Here is a 20,655-nt window from a genome sequence, read left to right as displayed (position 1 = left end):
GGCGGGCGATGAGGGCAGGATCAAACATGTCGCGCGTCGGTCGAGTAAAGTGAAAAAGTGCGCGTTCGATTAGTTTTTTTATCCTTCGACCTTGCCGCTTGCTCCTGGGCAGTGCGTCAAGAAAGCCGTCAGTTGTTTTCCCTCTCGGGTCGCGCGCCTATTGTCTCTGAGTGCTTTTATATAGCCGAGCAAACGAGTGAAGCTGAAAGTGGATTGTTGCTGCTCAGTCAAGGATGACGGATCAATTGGTGAGCTCGTTTCATGTTACTTCTTCTAATCTATAAAATATGCATGACTGCACATTTAATCGTTAGAACGGTGGGACGTAAATATGATTTTTCAACAAACTATGAATGGTTCGTCACTGTGAGTGTCGACATAAACTCTGATTAATGAATTATTTATGTTTAACATTTTTTTTTTCAAAACACCCCTTTCTTTTTATCTTTATTTTTGTAATTAGAAAAAAAAAACTTTGAGTGGTTCGACACTACAAGTGTAGACTTGCGAAAGGTTCACTTTATTCAACAAACTTTGGATGGTTCGCCACTGTAAGTGTATAAGCATAAGAATAAGAATGTTCTATGATGTTCCAGCCAATCGAGTTTTTTGTTTCTTTTCAAATAAGTAAAATATAATAACATGTTCGGATCAAGTTGACGGCACAAACAATTTCTGTAAATCAGCCCGTTTTATTTGAGGCAGATCAAACTGCAATTTTAAATAATAAATTTTCATTTTAGTATTTACACAAATTCACGACATAACATTTAGGATAAATAAGCCCACTTACAATTTTAGTTTGCCTTCACAATCAGGCTTCCTTTCTTCCTTTCCGAACAATGTCCTTCGCACAAATTCCTACCAAATTATAATTATGTAATATAGTATTTTCTGGTCCACCCTAATCACTAACCACTTACAGTTTTCCGGTGGTACTATCCACTTAACCGGCTGTCGTTTGTGGTCAACGTCTTTCGTCCTTTATCTGTTATAAAATTAACAATCTCACTAATTTTATTTATTTATTCCTAATCTATGTTTTACCTGTTTGTCCCGTGGTATGTAGGTTAACTCGTATCGTTCTTGTCTTTCTAACGTCCGCAAGTCTAACCCTCAAGTCGACGTCTCACTAAACGGGGGATATGCAAGTTTTGTTTCGTATGTTCTATTACTATTCTGTCTATTACTTACAGTTGAAATCTATCCGTTTTGATTATTGTAGAAATCGTCTAACACTTCTCGGCGAACTATTTCGGTACAACTAATCTTCAGGATACTTATTTCCAAAAACAAATCTTCGCGCTCAAGAATTTTTCACACCTTTAATTTCCTTTCACTACTTCTGATTTTTGTGTTATTTTTATTTACTTATGCTATCGATCCGATGACAGTCCTACCATCTGTCGTCTCTCTTTCTCCTTCTATCTCACCTCTTACTGTCAACGGGCGCTCACATCTCACGTCTCATCGGGGCGGCAGGGCTGCCAGAACATAACACATGCTTTCGTCCTGACAGTTGTCAAGTGTCGGCATAATTTTCCTCAACATAGAAATTGTTCATATCAATTGAAAATATTATATTTATATTTAAGCATGTTTATATCTCACAAATAATTATTTATCATGGTCTAATCGCTTATCAAAGTGAATCCTGTGACCCAACGATCCTCCCCATTAACAAACATCCCTCCCAGTAACCTTTGTGGAGATGCAGAGGCAAATACGGTCTCCAAATAGCAAAGGTTACACACTAACATTTCTTCCCCCAATCCCACCTGACTGCAAGGACGTGGCCGGCGCCGTTATTGACCCTGTATAAATAGAGGCACTTAATTATGCACACTGAAGAAGATTATAGCAAATCCCAGCCGAACTTCTAGTTGATTCTTTGTGCATTTTCACTGACTTCGGTCTATCACGGAATAGCAACCATCGATATGTGTAGCCAGTCTAAGCTAAGCTAAGCTAATGACATTCAGAAAATTCACTTTGGGCGTATTGTTGTTATTATTTTTCCAATCACGGGAATTCACATAAAATAAGTTTAAAATATGTGTTGAAAATCAAGTTATGTCTGATGTGATGTGAAACTTTAATTGAAAATATCTGAGATCCAGCTTAACAAAGTTGATAATTTTGAACGGAAAATGCAATCATAAGAACATCAAGAGAATGTTCGAAATTGCCCAAATTGCAACAAAGTTTACTAGGATTACTTGGCGTAGCTAGGATTTGTTTCTGGAGGGGGCCCACCATATACTTGTTTTACAGATGTAATGTCGGTCGCAATATTCACGTTTTCACAAATTTCGTAGTTTTAACTGATTTGTATTGATTTTTGTTATTTGTTATTTTTTCTCATTCCGAGGCACTTATATTTACAAATTCATTCTTTTTGTAATCCAGTTATAAATCTTTCAAGAATTCTAGCAAAAAAATCACAAGGAATGTCTTTTGTGATTCTGTGTGCTGAAGAGATTCCTCTTAGAATTCCTACGGGAATATCTTTATGATTTTTTTTTTTGTTACTTTTCAGTGCATTCTTCAAGAATTCCTTTATCAGTTTTCACGGAGTTCGTCTTGGGATTGTCAAAGAAAATCATTCCCAAACTTCTGATTTCAACAGAAAATTTTCGAAGAATCTCTATCGCATTGCTTAAAATATCTCTTGAAGAATTCTGCCAGAGAATGCATTAGAAATTCTTTTAATCATTTCTAATGAAAGGTCCTATGCGTACTTTTTACGTATACATTCCAATAGGGTCCTTAAATGTTTAGCGTTTAGTACTACTTAAACTTAAACGTTTGGTACTAAAATTGGGACAGGGCTTTAGAACCCTATTGTTAGTTAAAAGTATCTCCCAGTTGTTCATTGATAATTTGTTTATGATTTTTAAAACTACTAAGGATATCTCCAAAAAACTCTAGGAGTCTCATCATTCCACGAATTCTTCAGAATAGTTTGCTTTTGATGTTCTTACTATTTTTTTTTTCTACAGGACTGTTTGAAAAAATCATAGCAAAAATTATCCGAACTGCCCGCAAAACAATAAATTCTTCTAGGTGACTGTAAGGATTCCTCGTAATATTCCGCAAAATATTCATGATTCTAATTATAAAGAATTCAATTGGGAAAATGTTATTCATAATTTCTCAAAGAAGTTCTCCGCAGATCTAAAAATATAATTATCTTATTTTTTCATAGATAATTATTTTTTTAGATTTCTCTAAAATCAAGGCGCAACATCCTCCATTCATCCAAAACTCTCTCGATTTTTTTTTCAAAGATGCCTAGCTAATATCCTTATAAAGTACCTAGCGGAATACGTTAACCTGTTCTTTTAAAAACTCTTCCATGAAAATACTCAAAAAAATTCCGAGTAAGGTGTTCAGGGGTTTCTTAGAAAATTACATTATTGTTTCCCTAAGATTCCTGAAAAAAAGGCCAAAAATTAATCTGAGTATTTCCCAGAGATTTTTTTTTCTTTAAACCGCACTAACGAAACTCCCAAAAGAAAATCTCCCAAAACAATTTTTTTATCAGATTAACTAAGATTTTGCAATTTATTCTTCTATTTTAGGTTCTAGAAATAACCCCATTTTTTTCGAATGACAATGATTGGACTCCATAAATAACATTTAAAATTTTACACTTTCTTCATTTTTTTGTTAAAAAACTATTCCATGAATATCTCAATATTTTTAGGGATTACTTTACAAATCACTACATATCAAATTTCTCGAGAAACACATACAAAAAAAGTTTGAAAGATCTTTCTTGGTAATTTTTTAAATAATCGCAGCTCAAAATAATCAGAAAAATTTACTAAATTTCTGTCGTAAATTTCATAAATCCTCTATTGTAATAGAAAATGGTCGGTGTTAAAACGGATGGAAATTTTACTAAAAGTATTTGTAACTAAGTTTTTAGATAATATTTTGTATGAACTCCGAAGTTTCATGATACTAAACATCTTGATGTAGAACCCATTTTTGCTTACCTTTAGAAATTCCAAACAAACTTTTTTGAAGGGTTTATTATCAATTATTTTGTAGTACAGTAGAAGTTTAACGCGAGGATATTGCCGGTAATTTTTAAGAACATTACCGAAGATGTATTATGCATTTATTTGAACATTTGTTGAGGAATTCCTAATGGACTTTCAGAAACCAGGAACCATACGTTTAAGAATTCTGCAATTTTTCAAAACTCCTATAATTTACCATTTTTTAACTCCGTCAGAATCTTCTTTGGAAATTATTCCTGAAATCTATCCTTCCTTGACGTCTGGTTTTTAGAATTCTACCAGAAAGCCTCTAGAAATTCCGCCCTCATATCGCACAAAATACATATCAAGAACATAGATTCTGACTAGAGATGGGCAAAACGGCTCATTTTATTGAACGAATCCGATCCGAATAAGTCATTTTAGTGACCCGGATCTTTTGAACGGTGGCTCAGCGGTTCGCAAAAGAAGAGCGAACTGAACCGAGCAAACGAGCTAAAGAGCGGTTCACTCTCTGTTGCGCGACAAGCGTCGTAGCTTTCGCTCTCTCATTCTCCGTACATTCTTTCCCATATACTCACGTTATACTTACTCGGACGTTTTCCCTACCCGAATCAAAAGGAAGAAGCAAAAAGTGCTTTGCCTCTCCAGTGGGCACTGTATGCAGCTGGGTGGGGCAAATTAGTTGTTTGGCTGTATATGCTCCAAGAGAGCGGAGTTGCATGTGTGCCGTGGCGCACAAACCAAGGCACGTGTCAAGCGTTATAATAAAGCCGAGAAACGAACGATGGAGAATAGGGGAAAAGAATCGGTTCGTACTTTTTCCGGGCCACTTTTTGACTGATCCGTGCTGATCAAATAAACCGACTGACTCTAGCCAAAAAAAAAAAAACACTTATCACTCGTTCTTTTAAGTGATCCGGATCTTTTGAACGGCTCTGATTCTTTTTGCGCATTTCTAATTCTGACAATGATTGGTAAAATTATTCCCAGTTATTTTGCTACATGTTTCTCAACAAAAAAAATGAAATCTTACTCTAGGAGTCGTTCAATCCTCTGGAAGTTGTCCTATCTTTCTCTGGAAGATGTCCAATGATCCTTAGGAAAATATCCAATCTTCCTCCAGAAGATGTGCAATTCACCTACGAAAGATGACCAATCTTCCTCAGGAATGTCTAATCTTCCTCTCGAAGATGTCCAACCTTACTCTGAACGATGTTCAATCTTCCTCTGGAAGATGTCCAATCTTCCTTTCGAAGATGTCCAATCTTCCTCTGGAGAATGTTCAGTCTTCCTCTGAAGGAATTACAATCTTCCTCTGGAAGATGTTCAATCTTCCACTGGAAGACATTCAATCTTCCTCTGAAAGGTGTTCAATCTTCCTCTGGAAGATGTTCAATCTTTCTATTGGACTATGTTTAATCTTTCTGTGGAAAATGTTCAATCATCCTGTGGAAGATGTTCCATCTTCCTCTGCAAGATATCCAATCTTCTTCTGGAAGATGGCCAATCTTCCTCTGGAAGATGACAAATCTTCCCTTGGAAGATGCCCAATCTTCCTTTGGAAGATGTCCAATCTTCCTCTGCAGGATGTCCAATTTTCCTCTGGAAGATGCCCAATCTTCTTCTGAAAGGTGTCCAATCTTCCTCTGGAAGATGTCCAACTTTCCCCTTAAAGATGTCCAATCATCTTCTGTAAGATGTCCAATCTTCTTCTGTAAGATGTCCAATCTTCCTCTGCAAGATATCCAATCTTCCTCTGGAAGACGACCAATCTTCCCTTGGAATATGTCCAATCTTCCCTCGGAAGATGTCCATTCTTCCTCTTGAAGATGTCCAATCTTGCTCTGCAAGATGTCCAATTTTCCTCTGGAAAATGCCCAGCCTTCCTCTAGAAGATGTCCAATCTTCCTCTGCAAGATATCCAATCTTCCTCTGAAAGATGCCCAATCTTCTTCTTGAAGATGTCCAATCTTCCTCCAAAAGATGTCCAATCTTCCTCTTGAAGTTGTAGGTAATATCTTCTTCTGTATGATGTCCAATCTTCCTCTGGAAAAGTTCAATCTTCCTCTGGAAGATGTCCACCTCTGAAAGATGTCCAAACTTCCTCTGGAAGGTATTCAATCTTCCTCTGGAAGGTGTCCAATATTCTAGAAGCTGTCCAATCTCCAAAATATTCAATCTTCCTCTAGAAGATGTTTAATGTTTTTCTGGAAGATATCCAAATTTCCACTTGAAGGTTTTCAATTTTCCTGTGGAAGGTGTTCAATCTTTCTCTGGAAGATGTACAATCTTCTTCTGAAAAATGTCCAATCTTCCTCTGAAGGATGTTCTATATTTATCTGGAAGATGTCCAATCTTCCTCTGAAAGCTGTCCAATCTTCCTCCGGAAGATGTCTAATCTTCCTTTAGAAGATGTCCAATTTTCCTCTGGAAGACGTTCAATTTTTCCTTGGAAGATGTCCAATCCAAGATAGAAATTAGAAAATCTTATAGGGTCTCTGTCCAAAATTAGGAAGATTGACAAGTACATACAAGTTTGTGAACCACTGCCATTCCACTAGTTCGAAGCAGCAACTAAGAAGAGCATGAAGGAATTTTTCGGGGCACACTGGTCACATTGGAGCGCGCAATTTGCTGTTCCAGAGCGAAAACAGTCCGCTGCTATCTATCGTGAGGAAAAGTCTCGACCATAATGAGCAAACCGTGGAAAAACATAGAACCCGTAGAGTTGATGGAGAGTACGAAACTGAGAGTAAGAGTTCCGTCCGGGAGGATCGTCGACCGAAAAACTATCGATTTGCTGCTCCATGGACATGCGCAGGTGGCAGAAGCTTTTCGTCTTCTGTCGTTTTGAGAGGTCATGGAGAATAAGATTTTGTTCAGCTGACAGTGTGGAGAAAGAGTGTATTGGAGGCGAATGAGAGAGAAAGGTTTTGTCGAAGATTGAAGCTTGGAATGCTGTTTGAGGGTCTTCAACGTAATGATAAGCTCATTATTTGAAGGATTGCATCTGGTCGTTATGAGCCGAGGTATAAATATCAAACAAACGATACTGCTTTACGTTTAGAAGATAAACAAAGAGCTCTGCTAGTAAACAAAGATTTCAATTGATTCAAGCTGAATTTTTGAGAGGATTATTGAAATAGTAGAGAAATTTGAAGGGTGTTCCTTAGTATGGTTGTAACGTTCGCGAATACAAAAAAAAAAAGCGATGGTGAAGGCGTCTGGGTTCGATTCCCGATGAATCTTTTCGTATTGTATCATCATTGTGTTTGTAACACGATATACGGCTGCAAAAATGGTAGCTTTGGCAAAGAAAGCTCTTAGTTAATAACTGTGGAAGTGTTCATTGAACACCCAGCTAAGAAACAGGTTTTGTTTCGATGAGGACGTAATGCCAAAAACAAGAAGAGGAATTTGAAGAGCAAATGAAAGAAAGGCACGTGTCTTTCATTATGAAAAAGCATGTACGCTTCACATTAAAAATGCAACGCTACACGACCCAGTAATTGTCGCAAACGATCTCGAGCGAAACACCTCACGACAAAGTAATTTGTCATCAATAGTCATTATTCGGTGACAGCAAACATCGACACTTCCAATAAAACGAAGTTCATTCACCTAATGACAATAAACAAGTCGCGACTCGTTACCCGTCACCACACCATAACCACAACGCTGCTGCCAGAGGGGAAAACTTCCTCATCCGACATCAAGACGAGTAAAAAGACACTACACAGTAGTACCATTTGTGGTACAAAGCGATCATACATCATCTTATATTTTATTTAATGACAAATATCATGGCAAATAGTAATAACATTCTAGAGTTTATTGTCATCGATGTCACTTTAAAATTCCTAATTAACATTTCTCCACATATAGCAAAGGCAGTGTTATTGGAGACCATATGCGACGAAACAAGAATCTTTACACATATTTCCGTGTTAAGAATTGCTTATTTTGTTGATATCTATCCTTTCATAAATTTAAAAGGCAATTTTACTTTTGTTTATTCAATTTTAGCTACAAGTTTTAGGTTTCTATAAAGGTAACATTATTCTTTATGTATGATACGAATCCAAATGTGAGTACCAACAGATTTGAGAGATGAAATTTTGTCCAAACAGATTGCGTCCCTTGCCCATAGTGGCACTGTACCCTATGAGCAATGGTACCCGAAGTGCGTAGGCATGTAGAGCTAACTTTTCGGGTTAGTCCCGCAAAATGCACCGCTCGGTAGACAACAACAATGCCTCGTTACTTACATAGACGTCCATACAAAATAACGGACACCGCCGCCAACAGTGAAAAGCCAAAAACAAACAAAACTTTAAACTAAAGGAAATTGGATGATGAGTCAGGTGGTTGGTTGGATGCTCACGCAAACTGCTGGAAAATTTATGCAACGATTATTACTTGAGGCCAGCATGTAAACGGCTCAAAAGTTACAGCAATTCAACCGGAATAAGAGGGGAGGAAGCATTTGCTAGCACGTGACGAGATCGTGGCAGATAAGTGAGGGGCTCGGTAGATATCAATATAGATTTTTGCAAATATGTTTGCTATCCCGACCAGCTGCTTACAAAATAATTGAAACAGATTTTGTTACTAAATTAGCATGATTTTTTTGTAATGAGAAGTGATAAAAATTTGACTGGTTAGTGGTAATCTGCCCATAACTGCATATTTGTAACATAGCATAGCATAGCATAGCATAGACTGACTGTACATGTCAATGGTTGCTACTCCGTGATTGATCGGAAGTGGTAAGAATTGCACTACGATCCAAATGAATAAGGGATGGGAGTTTCCGCTTACTCTCGAAGTGCAATTTTAGCAGATCTAATATTATTTATTAGATTAGGCGCCGGCCAAGTCCTTACAGTCAGTTGGGATGGGGAAGGAATGTTAGGGTGTAATGATTGTTGCTTCTAGAGACCGAGAATACCTCTGCATCTCCACAATCACCACGGGAAGGGTGTTTATTAGTGAGGGAGGAAAAGATCTGGGAGTCACCTCTGGTCGGTGATGCGATCCATGGACAAGGGGGAAATATACAACTTATATTTAAAACTAGTTTTGTATTTTTGTCTCGAGAAGTTTTTGCTAGAAGCTTTAAAAAATACGTCAACATCTATAATGTCGAACAATTCGAAAGACGTTTTTATTAATGACGAAAACTGAAAATTACATGTATATATTTTAAATTATATGAAACAGGAATAATGCCGACACTTGTAGTGACGAACCATACATAGTTTGTTTGAAAATGACATATGAGTATTACTGTGCATTTTGTCTCGATATGGTAGAAGTTTTAAAAAATACGTCAACATTCACAATGTCGAACAATTCAAAAGATAATTTTTAATGTATGTATGTATGTATGTAGGTAGCCACCAATCCTTGCTTGAGTCTTGCTCTGCATGCGGTTCCACTCAACAGTAAGGTCAAATTTTATTACCAATCTACATTCAACATATCGCTGTATGAAGGGCCAAAAGGGGGGTGGCGGACCCGTAAGTAGAAACGCTTACGCGAAACCCGCGGGAAATAGAGAATCTCCTTCCAGCCATATGATCCAACAGATCGAGTATTAGAATTTGCAATACTTGTCGAGCTTTCCACGGAAAGGTTTGTTTGAAGAAGGGCGCGTCAAATCTTTTACAACTCTTGGAGAGAAAAGTACTAGACGCGAACGACTAATACTTGTCCTCCTGACTCCGATTGGCACTCCACTTCATTGTCCAGTTGTAAATTCAATGATGCCCTGATGCTCCCTCCCTCCCCAAAACATGATAAATTCAATTATAGTGATATGTTATATAGCAGAACAGATTGTAATATGTATAATAATATGATAATAAAATATGAAAATAAAATTATAGTAACAATAAAATATAACGCAGTAAACAGCATCTAAATACATGTAGTAATATATCGGGCGACATATATTTTTCTTTTGAATATTTTTCCTACTGATGATATTAGGCTGGTCGAGGGAAGAATGATAAAAAAAAATTAATAATTTGAATAAAAATAAAAAAAAACAGCGTTTTGTTAATAAAAATTCCGGATACATCAAAATAAAATTTCAGCTTCCATGTTTAGGGAGGACAAACAAAATAATATTACATCCGACGCTTCGTTTCATTCGCTGTAGCCTACTGTAGTAAACAAGGACAATTACATTAAATTCATTTTTAAGTAGCAGCATGTACTGCAAGGATGTTACGGCACATTTCCCTAGACTCCGACTGACACCTTACTACATCGTCCATCTGTGACTTCTCTGATGCCCTAATGCACCCTCTCAATACCCAGCATATAATAAATGAAATAATTATAATAAAATATATAAAATGGAATTTATAGTTGTATATGATATGAATATAGATGTTTCAGAATTTCCATTCTTTAAATGTGATGAATTGAACCTCAATAGGTAGTCTCCAAAATAAGGACGAATTATGACGAAAATCTACGATGACTCCATGATGCTTCTGTAAATTATGCCAAAGAATTAGTATAACAAACCAATTATAAATAAGTAATTCGTGCTCCTCCACTGGACTAGTAGCTATAAGGAATGAAAATTATCTGTTATTTTATGATCCAAAGGAATTATGTGTATACCTATTTATAACCTATGAACAGTAGATATAGTACAACGCTACACAATATGTATGTGTATGTATGTATGTAGGTAGCCACCATCCTAGCTTGAGTCTTGCTCTGCATGCGGTTCCACTTTACGGTAAAGACAACCTTCATTATCAAACTGAATTCAACATACTATTGTTTGAAGGGTCAAAAGGGGGTGTGGCAGACTCGTAAGTAAAGGCACTTACGCGAAACCCTCGGGAAATAGAGAATCTCCTTCCAATAATATGATCCAACAGAAAGTATACTGAAATTTGCAATATCTGCCAAGTTATCCACGGGATGGTTTGTTATAAGAAGGGCGCGTCAAATCCATTACAACTGATGGAGATATGCACCCATCTACAAGGATGTTAGGGCACATTCTCCTAGACTCCGGTTGGCACTCCACTCCATCGTCCAGCTCTAACTTCAATGATGTCCGAATTCCCAATATATTATGAAATGAAATGAATATAATAATATATGTATATATCAATGGAATTTATGGTTATAGTTAATAAAATCGCAACTTATTTAATTCACATAAAATCTAAAATTTGTACATGGACTACTATTTAAATATATACATTACCAGTATACCGCCCCTAACCGCATAACAGTCACATTCGACATTTTCGACAATTTAGAGTTAATACCGGGGAGAGTCACCAAATGACAAATACTTTCGATCAACTTACCGAAATCTCTGAGATTGTTCTAGAAAATTCGAAAAAAATACCAAGTTGTTTTGTCACATTGGTAATTATAATCGCATAACAGTCACATTGAGATTATACATTCACTTAGTAATGTAGTAGCAATGAAATTTCCATCAGAAATATTTTTTGACTATTTACCTAATATGCAATATTAGCTGTACACAATTTCAGCCTCAAATAAGCATTTTTGAGTTCTTGGGAATTTTTATAAATTTTAGTTTCTTCCCATACTGCCACAAAACGCACACTTGGTGCTCCATTTCTAATGTTACATATATGCAGTAATGGGCAGTATACTGGTAACCCTTATATTTCCTGTGCGTTGGTCGAAGATGGCTGTATTGTAACTGAAAATCAATGACAGTGATAGTGCGAACAACAGTTTACTACATTTAACTAAATAAAATTTTGGTCATTAGGATTTGAAATTTATAAAATTTTATAATGATGGGGAAGAATAATGAACGGAAAATTTATCTGATTTTCCTTGACTTGGACCGCTGCAAATTAATAATTTATAGCGATCCAAGTCAAGGTAAATCAGATAATTATTTTGTAGACTCTATTTTGATAAAAATATTTAAATTAGTCATACAACGGCTGTGATAAATCCAACCTCGAGAACTACCCTCTAGAATAAGAACGAAATACATTTTGTAAGGTAGAAATATATGCTGAAGAATAAAGAGCACTGATTAAGTTAGTATTTCTGATATGCTCCTGAAGTATCATAGAGTCTGCTCCTGAAAGCTAAACTGATGAGCATAACCAGATGTAAGTGAGTAGGCAGCCGAATCCCATTCTTGACATTTTAAAAGTGGGACTTAGAAGTGTCCAAGTAGTTCTCTACCGTTATTAGCGTGATTAAAATATAATTGAATCAAAAGAGATAATTATTGCAAATAAACGGGGTAAATCTAGGAATAATTTGTTTGTTAAATCGTGTGTGGTGTTCTAATATAGTCGTTAAACTGCTTCAAATTGATTATTCAGCTTGGGAAATAGCGATCACAGACTTAGTAAGAGGAATATCGCTGCTACTTAACGGCTGCAACGGTAACTGATTCATCAATATTTTCACGTGTAATTCAATCGGCTTCCTGCAGCTAACAGCTTACGGTCCTTGAGAAAAAACAATGCGGAGAATCAGGTACTGTAAAGGGGTTGTCAAATAGCATAGCATAGCATAGACTGACTGTACATGTCAATGGTTGCTACTCCGTGATTGATCGGAACTGGTAAGAATTGCACTACGATCCAAATGAATAAGGGATGGGAGTTTCCGCTTACTCTCGAAGTGCAATTTTAGCAGATCTAATTTATTGATCAATAACGGCGCCGGCCAAGTCCTTACAGTCAGTTGGGATGGAGAAGGAATGTTAGGGTGTAATGATTGTTGCTTCTAGAGACCGAGAATACCTCTGCATCTCCACAATCACCACGGGAAGGGTGTTTATTAGTGAGGGAGGAAAAGATCTGGGAGTCACCTCTGGTCGGTGATGCGATCCATGGACAAGGGGGAAATATACGACTTATATTTAAAGCTAGTTTTGTATTTTTGTCTCGAGAAGTCTTTGGTTTTTTGGAAACTTTAAAAAATACGTCAACATCTATAATGTCGAACAATTCGAAAGACGTTTTTATTAATGACGAAAACTGAAAATTACATGTATATATTTTATATTATATGAAACAGGAATAATGCCGACACTTGTAGTGACGAACCATACATAGTTTGTTTGAAAATGACATATGAGTATTACTGTGCATTTTGTCTCAATATGGTAGAAGTTTTAAAAAATACGTCAACATTCACAATGTCGAACAATTCAAAAGATAATTTTCAATAATGTCAAAAAGAGAAAAATATATGTATATTGAAATTGTATAAGAAAATAGCATAATGCCGACACTTATAGTGACGAACCATACAAAGTTTGTTTTAATATTACATAAAAGTTACGCTTTCAAGAAAAAATGTGTTATCATAAGCATGAAACGAACTCACCAGTTGGTAATCCATTCACGACTGAACACAAAATCTCCGGCGACGAAAACGCGCGAAATCGTGAGCAAAATCTAACGGACGACGCAAACCCGAACTGTCCTGCTTGGGCCTCACGAAGCACTACCCAGCAAGACGCTCCAAAACAGGGAAAAAAAAAATTCTCCAGCGACGAAAACGCGCGAAATTGTGAGCAAAATCGATCGGACGACGCAAAACCGAACTGTCCTGCTTGGGCCTCACGAAGCACTACCCAGCAAGACGCTCCAAAACAGGGAAAAAAAAATTCTCCAGCGACGAAAACGCGCGAAATTGTGAGCAAAATATATCGGACGACGCACTGTCCTGCTTGGGCCTCACGAAGCACTACCCAGCAAGACGCTCCAAAACAGGGAAGAAAAAAAAAATTCTCCAGCGACGAAAACGCGCGAAATTGTGAGCAAAATCGATCGGACGACGCAAAACCGAACTGTCCTGCTTGGGCCTCACGAAGCACTACCCAGCAAGACGCTCCAAAACAGGGAAAAAAAAAATTCTCCAGCGACGAAAACGCGCGAAATTGTGAGCAAAATCGATCGGACGACGCAAAACCGAACTGTCCTGCTTGGGCCTCACGAAGCACTACCCAGCAAGACGCTCCAAAACAGGGAAAAAAAATTCTCCAGCGACGAAAACGCGCGAAATTGTGAGCAAAATATATCGGACGACGCAAAACCGAACTGTCCTGCTTGGGCCTCACGAAGCACTACCCAGCAAGACGCTCCAAAACAGGGAAAAAAAAATTCTCCAGCGACGAAAACGCGCGAAATTGTGAGCGAAATCGATCGGACGACGCAAAACCGAACTGTCCTGCTTGGGCCTCACGAAGCACTACCCAGCAAGACGCTCCAAAACAGGGAAAAAAAAATTCTCCAGCGACGAAAACGCGCGAAATTGTGATTCAAAAGATAATTTTTAATAATGTGAAAAAAAGAAAAATATATGTATATTGAAATTGTATAAGAAAAAAGCATAATGCCGACACTTATAGTGACGAACCATACAAAGTTTGTTTCAATATTACATAAAAGTTACGCTTTCAAGAAACAATGTGTTGTCATAAGCATGAAACGAACTCACCAGTAGGTAATCCATTCTCGACTGAACACAAAACTGACACTGACAGCAAAACTTCTTGGCGTCCCGAAAACAAACCGTCTTGCTTGGGCCTTCCCAAATACCTACCCAGCAAGACGCTCCAAAACAGGAAAAAAAATCTCCGGTGCCGAAAACACGCGCGGAACCGTGAGCAAAATCTATCGGACGACGCAAAACCGAACTGTCCTGCTTGGGCTTCACGAAGCACTACCCAGCAAGACGCTCAAAAAAAAAAAATTCTCCGGCGACGAAAACGCGCGAAATCGCGAGCAAAATCTATCGGACGACGCCTCACGAAGCACCTCTGCCCATAACTGCATATTTGTAACATTCGACAAAGTAGGCATTGAGTAAATGGGATACCAAGTTTGCATTTTATTGCAGTATGGAATGAAACTAAAATTTCAAAAAATCGCTAAGAATTTAAAAGTGCTTATTTGAGGCTGAAATTTTGTACAACTCATATCGCATATTGGATGAATAGTCAGAAAATAATTCTGATAGAAATTTCGTTTCAACTGCATTATGAGGCTCATGTATAATCTCAATGTGACTGTTATGCGGTTACAATTGCCAATGTGACAAAACAACTTGGTATTTTTTTCGAATTTTTTAGAACAGTCTCACAGATTTCAGTAAGTTGATCGAAAGTATTTCTCGCGGAACATTACTAAAGGACCTATGTACAAATGAGAGATTCTCTTCTCTCTCGTTCTCTTTCGATTATAACAGTGGAATACTAAAGATTTTGGGAAATTTTTCACTATAGATCGAAAGTCAATTTCCTTGACTAGCGTTTCATACAAAAAACGCAACAGAAGAGGTTAATGTGACACAGTTATTAATAAAAGAGAAAGTAAACAAAGAGAGCCTCTCAATGTTAGATAGGTCCTTTAATAATGTTAAGCGAGATTTATCATTTGATGACTCTCCCTGGTATTAACTCCAATTTGTCAAAAATGTCGAATATGACTGTTATGCACTTATGGGCAGTAATATCAACAAAAATATAACAAAATTTTCTCTACATCAATCAAATTGTTACAAAATGTGTTATAATTTTGACAAAACTATAACTCATAGTGTTCCATGAAACAATGTGATTTATTACTAAATAAAAACAGATGCGCTGGATTTTTTTTTAAATTTGTTATTTTCTCAAACTTAAAAATGTACTTGTTTTTAATTATGAATCGTGGTTTACGGCCAACCAGCCGAGTGGAAGTTTAACAACTACCGAAAAGCTAAACATTACATATAATTTGAACTCATCCAACAACATCATCGGGGAGTCGTGAGTTCGATTCTCACTGAGAAGACGTGTAACTTTTTCGCAAATCTTCACATCAATTTGTCCATCTAATCCAATTGCAAATTATATGTAATGTTTAGCTTTTCGGTAGTTGTTAAAAATGTACATAGAGGTTCAAAAGTTTTTGCGTTGCGTTGCGTAGTAATGGAGTAGGGTAGGTGTACCAGTTATGAACATAATGATTCCCTATTTCGCCATACGTGATAATTTGTTTATCTTCTAATTTTTAATCATTCTGTGTGTTAAAGTAGTTTGATATCAAATATAACTCGATGTAAAATCATTCAAAAATGTTCAAAATGTGGAAGATATCGAGAAAACACATATGGCCAAATAGGGAACCACTGTAGCCATAACTGGTACACTTTCCCTAATTCGTAGATTGCATACTGAAAGCTTTCCTGTTTTTGCTTTCTCAATCTTATTCCGATTGCTTATGGAGGGCTATTTTGGAATGAATAGCCATCCAATCAGAGTTCAGAGTTGAGAAGACATGAGAACTTTCATTGCCGGCCACGCCCATCTTTTCCGTTACTGGGATAGGAAAGAATAATGATGATATGATATCTACTTAGCAAGAGGCCAGCGACTCACCGACGCCCTCATAGATATCAAGGATGTGGATGGGTGGGTGGATTTTGTCAACCTTAAATGCAGCATGGGGCTGACAAAATCGGGACATTACTGAATTGCCTAGATTTCAAACGGGAGAAGGTTCGAACGCACTAAGATTCAGTTTAATGTCAATTTGATAATTGCTTTACGTTACGTGATTTTCAGTTGAAGAAAGGCCTATGCACACATATTATCAAATGCTTTCTGTTGCAGTATAAAAAAGTTCTAATTTGTGAAAATTGAGAGTATCTTTTACTTATCGCTCTCTGTAACAATCATGATCCGCAGCACATTATGAGAGTCTGTTTAACGCCAACTGCAACAGCTCTTATTATATCGGGGGGATAACAGTGCATGATACAACAAATTTAAACAAGGTTCAATTTGGATGCACGATTGCTGTAGAATGTTCGGGGATTGTTTATCATGTCAGTGAAAAAAAAACATCCTAATGGTAAATGAGCGAGAAAAATGAGTTTTATCATCGCTTTCTCTTTGGCGTTCTCCTTTGCTGCTGCTATTTATCAAGCTTGTTACAACCTGCGAAACATTGCCGATCGTGGTCAGAAACAAATGCAATGTTTTTCTTCGCTTGCTGCGAAATCAATTGAGTACGAATTCTGCAATGCCTGGTTGTAATTGTAATACAAATTTTAAACAGCTTTGGTTGTTATAACAAATTTTATTTCAATTATCTTAATGTTTTCCTCATAAAGCTTTTAACAAAAATGAAACGAAATTCGTTGTAACAAATTTTGATAAAATTTAGATACAATTGTTTTTGCAATTCACTGGATATGTTTTGAACCACACGAAAATAATTCAACAAAGTTTTGTCAAAGAAGTTCATCGTAAAACCTATCGACTGACTGATGGAGGAAATGACCAACAGATGTTCTTCTTCTTCTTTCTGGCGTTACGTCCCCACTGGGACAGAGCCTGCTTCTCAGCTTAGTGTTCTTATGAGCACTTCCACAGTTATTAACTGAGAGCTTACTATGCCAATGACCATTTTTGCATGCGTATATCGTGTGGCAGGTACGAAGATACTCTATGCCCTGGGAAGTCGAGAAAATTTCCAACCCGAAAAGATCCTCGACCGGTGGGATTCGAACCCACGACCCTCAGCTTGGTCGTGCTGAATAGCTGCGCGTTTACCGCTACGGCTATCTGGGCCCTGACCAACAGATGTATCAGGTTCTAAAACCAACAGTGTACGTAGCACGTGCCTCAATAATAATTTGCATTGCATCGCTAATGAAACACAAGAAGGATCCAATGACAAATGGTTTTAAAAGTGCCAACAAAGCGCGAATCATGCGGGTTATATGATGGGGCTACAATAATTAACACCGAAGCCTTTTTTTATACAAAGCGGCCTTAATCATTATGATTCAGAAGTGTCATCATCTACAAAAGCAATGAAACATAAGGATCATTTTGTCTGAAGATGCATGCTTTGCACCAATTGGTTCAAAATCAAGATATTCCTTCTAAACCACCTAAATAAATAACATTTTGTTATACATTAGAACCTTTTTATGTGTTTTTGGCATCATTAGTTCCAAAATTGAAGTTGTTGAGTCTAATACGACCCAAAATCACAAAAAAAAAAAATAACTTCCGGGTGACCTGCACCTTCATCAAGGTATTTCTTTACAAAAATCTCTGGGTTTTTATATGAAACTATGTCATGGATTTTACCAACACTTTTATATTAAACGTATCCAGAGATTCCTCTAAGATTTCGTTGAAAAAAAAAACAAGAAGGGAAAGTGTACCAGTTATGATCATAGTGGTTCCCTATTTGGCCATATGTGGAATTTGGATGACTTTCACATTTTTAATCTTTTTGAATGTTTTAACATCAAGATATATCCTATATCTTACTGCTAGAACACACAAAACATTTCAAAATGTGGAGACATTGAAGTTATCACGTATGGCGAAATAGGGAACCACTATGGCCATAACTGGTACACCTACCTTAAATATTTTCAAGAATTTGTTTTGGAACTCTATCAGGAATTTTTGCTAAAATTAAACCAGATTTCTTAAGAATCAACATTAGCAACAAATCCAGGGAACATTTTCCAGTGCTTTCATGTAGAAACTCTACAAAATATTCTAAGCAATAACATCGCTTTTTTGTATTTTTTTCTATTTCTACTATAATATTGCCAGTAATAATCTATTTGGCGTTCCTAAATTCATTAAGGGTCTTTTAAAGAAATTACCACAGAGTTTCCGATAATTTCTACCCTGATTTTCCAAAGGATTGTTCAAATTCCTACAGGAATGATTCAAGCAACTTATCAAGAAGAAGAATTCCACGTTTACTGTCAAATTTTCCGCGTTGTATGTTTTTTTTTTATTTTTTGAGAAATATTTTTCGAAAATAAAATATCAGTCATTTTGAGAAAGGCCTATAAAAGAAACTAATTTTATAATTTGAAATCGTGAATTCCAAATATGGTTCATATGATTTGATTATGTCTTCGAAAAAGCTCCAGAGAGTAACAAGGAATACTAGAAAAAATACACTGAGAGGAAAATCATAATGAGTCCATGTTAGATTATGTATATAAAGTCGATTTTCTCATAACCATACCTTTAAGTTATAGTTTTGTTTTTTGGCTTTCAGTCAGGTCAAAAGCATTGAGTCTTTTAGATCATTGCCATCGTTTCGATAGGTTTTTAGTCTTCATCAGGGCTCAATTGTAATCATTTTGTCTATTTTTAGTGTTATTTTAAATGTAAATTATTAAATCTGTTGGTTTGATAAGTACTTTTTTAAACTTAGTATAGAAAATACAGCATAATATTGATCGGAATTGCCATATCGGATAGCTACTAACACATGCGTCTTTATTTGCGTTTTGGGCTGAAAATGCTCTGTTGTTAAAATGGCTTGCCAGCATCTATACTTTCTAATCTGTCTTCGGTGCAGAAGAAATCCACTTCAATCACATTACGAGTAAACGGAGAATGTGCGCAACTCCCCTGCAAACTTTTTCGTTCGTTTTTGAAAGCCTAGTCTACGCATAGATGATGTGCCGGCCTTTGTTCGCCTTCCAAATTCGCATACGACGAGACAGTGCACTACCGTAGCACTCGCAGAAAAAAAAACTCGTCCTACTTATGACCATCGAATTACTACACGCACTTTACAGCCACTTCGACCAGAGATCAACGTTTTCGTCGTCGAGTTGTTGTTGATGGGCATCGGTAAGCGGTGTATACGCAAGCCAAATTAGTTTTGCGCTGAAGCCGTGACCCTCAACGCGTTTCTTCCGAATCATCTAGAGACTCTAGAGACAGCCGTCTAGACTGTGACGGAGACTGCGTTGTTGTGGTCCATAATCGTGAGTTGCTGCAAAGACTGGACTGAAGTAGTTTCGTAACCTCCTCCGGAGCAAATCGATATCGAATGCTTAGGTTCGCTCTTTTGAATAGACTGTCAATGGGGCAATAGGGCCTTTTTTGTGGGCTTTGCTACGGATTTGGACATGGTAGTTCATGGTTCAATAGCAGTGGTCAGTTTCGAGGTTTCGTTTTTTTTTATCGATGAGGTGCAAACTGGAATCTGCATGGCAAGTCAATGCCAACCAACGTTACTCGATAGACAGATGTTAGATCAGCTGTGGTCATCTGGAGCGAAGGACGGAATGAATTGAGATTAAATTATAATTATTTTGAGCGGTGTATAATTAATTGCTATTATTCCTCTGAGTTCAACATATTTTGTTGTCCAAACTTTGTTGTTTTTCGATGTTTTTTATAGCATTAAAAAAACATAAATTAGGAACACATATTTTCAGGAGATTTTTTTAAAGTGTTTATTTTTCGAAATCATTTCTCCAGCAAAAATTGATAACAAATTGATAAGAAATCGTGTTGCCTCGTAAATAAGTTTGTTCTGTTCTTGGCTGAACTCATCGAACATAAAACTAATATTTAATTCTGTTATCACCGAGTTCAATTTTATAAGTAAAAATAAGATATAAATGATTTGGTATTTTTTGTCAAAGTCCATTTATGAATCACGGAAAATTGTTGTAAGATGAGAGGACTTGCCTAAATGTCTGCTCTTAAAATTTTACAAAACCACTAAACTATAGATACATTATTACGAACAACGACATTATACTTTGATTGTGTATGTAGGTACCAAATTTATCAATATTAGAAGGTGTCTTCCTATTC

The 20,655-nt window shown here is 36.8% G+C and overlaps 1 protein-coding gene across 2 annotated transcripts in view; it reads right to left on the bottom strand.

Annotated features, from left to right (window-relative positions):
• LOC5569496 (protein bunched, class 2/F/G isoform) overlaps positions 1–20,655 on the bottom strand; it is a 505,547-nt gene that overhangs the window by 283,016 nt on the left and 201,876 nt on the right. The gene's annotated exons all lie outside the window — the stretch shown is intronic.

This window comes from Aedes aegypti, chromosome 2 (assembly GCF_002204515.2).
Source record: "Aedes aegypti strain LVP_AGWG chromosome 2, AaegL5.0 Primary Assembly, whole genome shotgun sequence".
Classification (NCBI taxonomy): Eukaryota; Metazoa; Arthropoda; class Insecta; order Diptera; family Culicidae; genus Aedes; species Aedes aegypti.
This window is presented reverse-complemented; position numbering and strand designations above follow the sequence as displayed.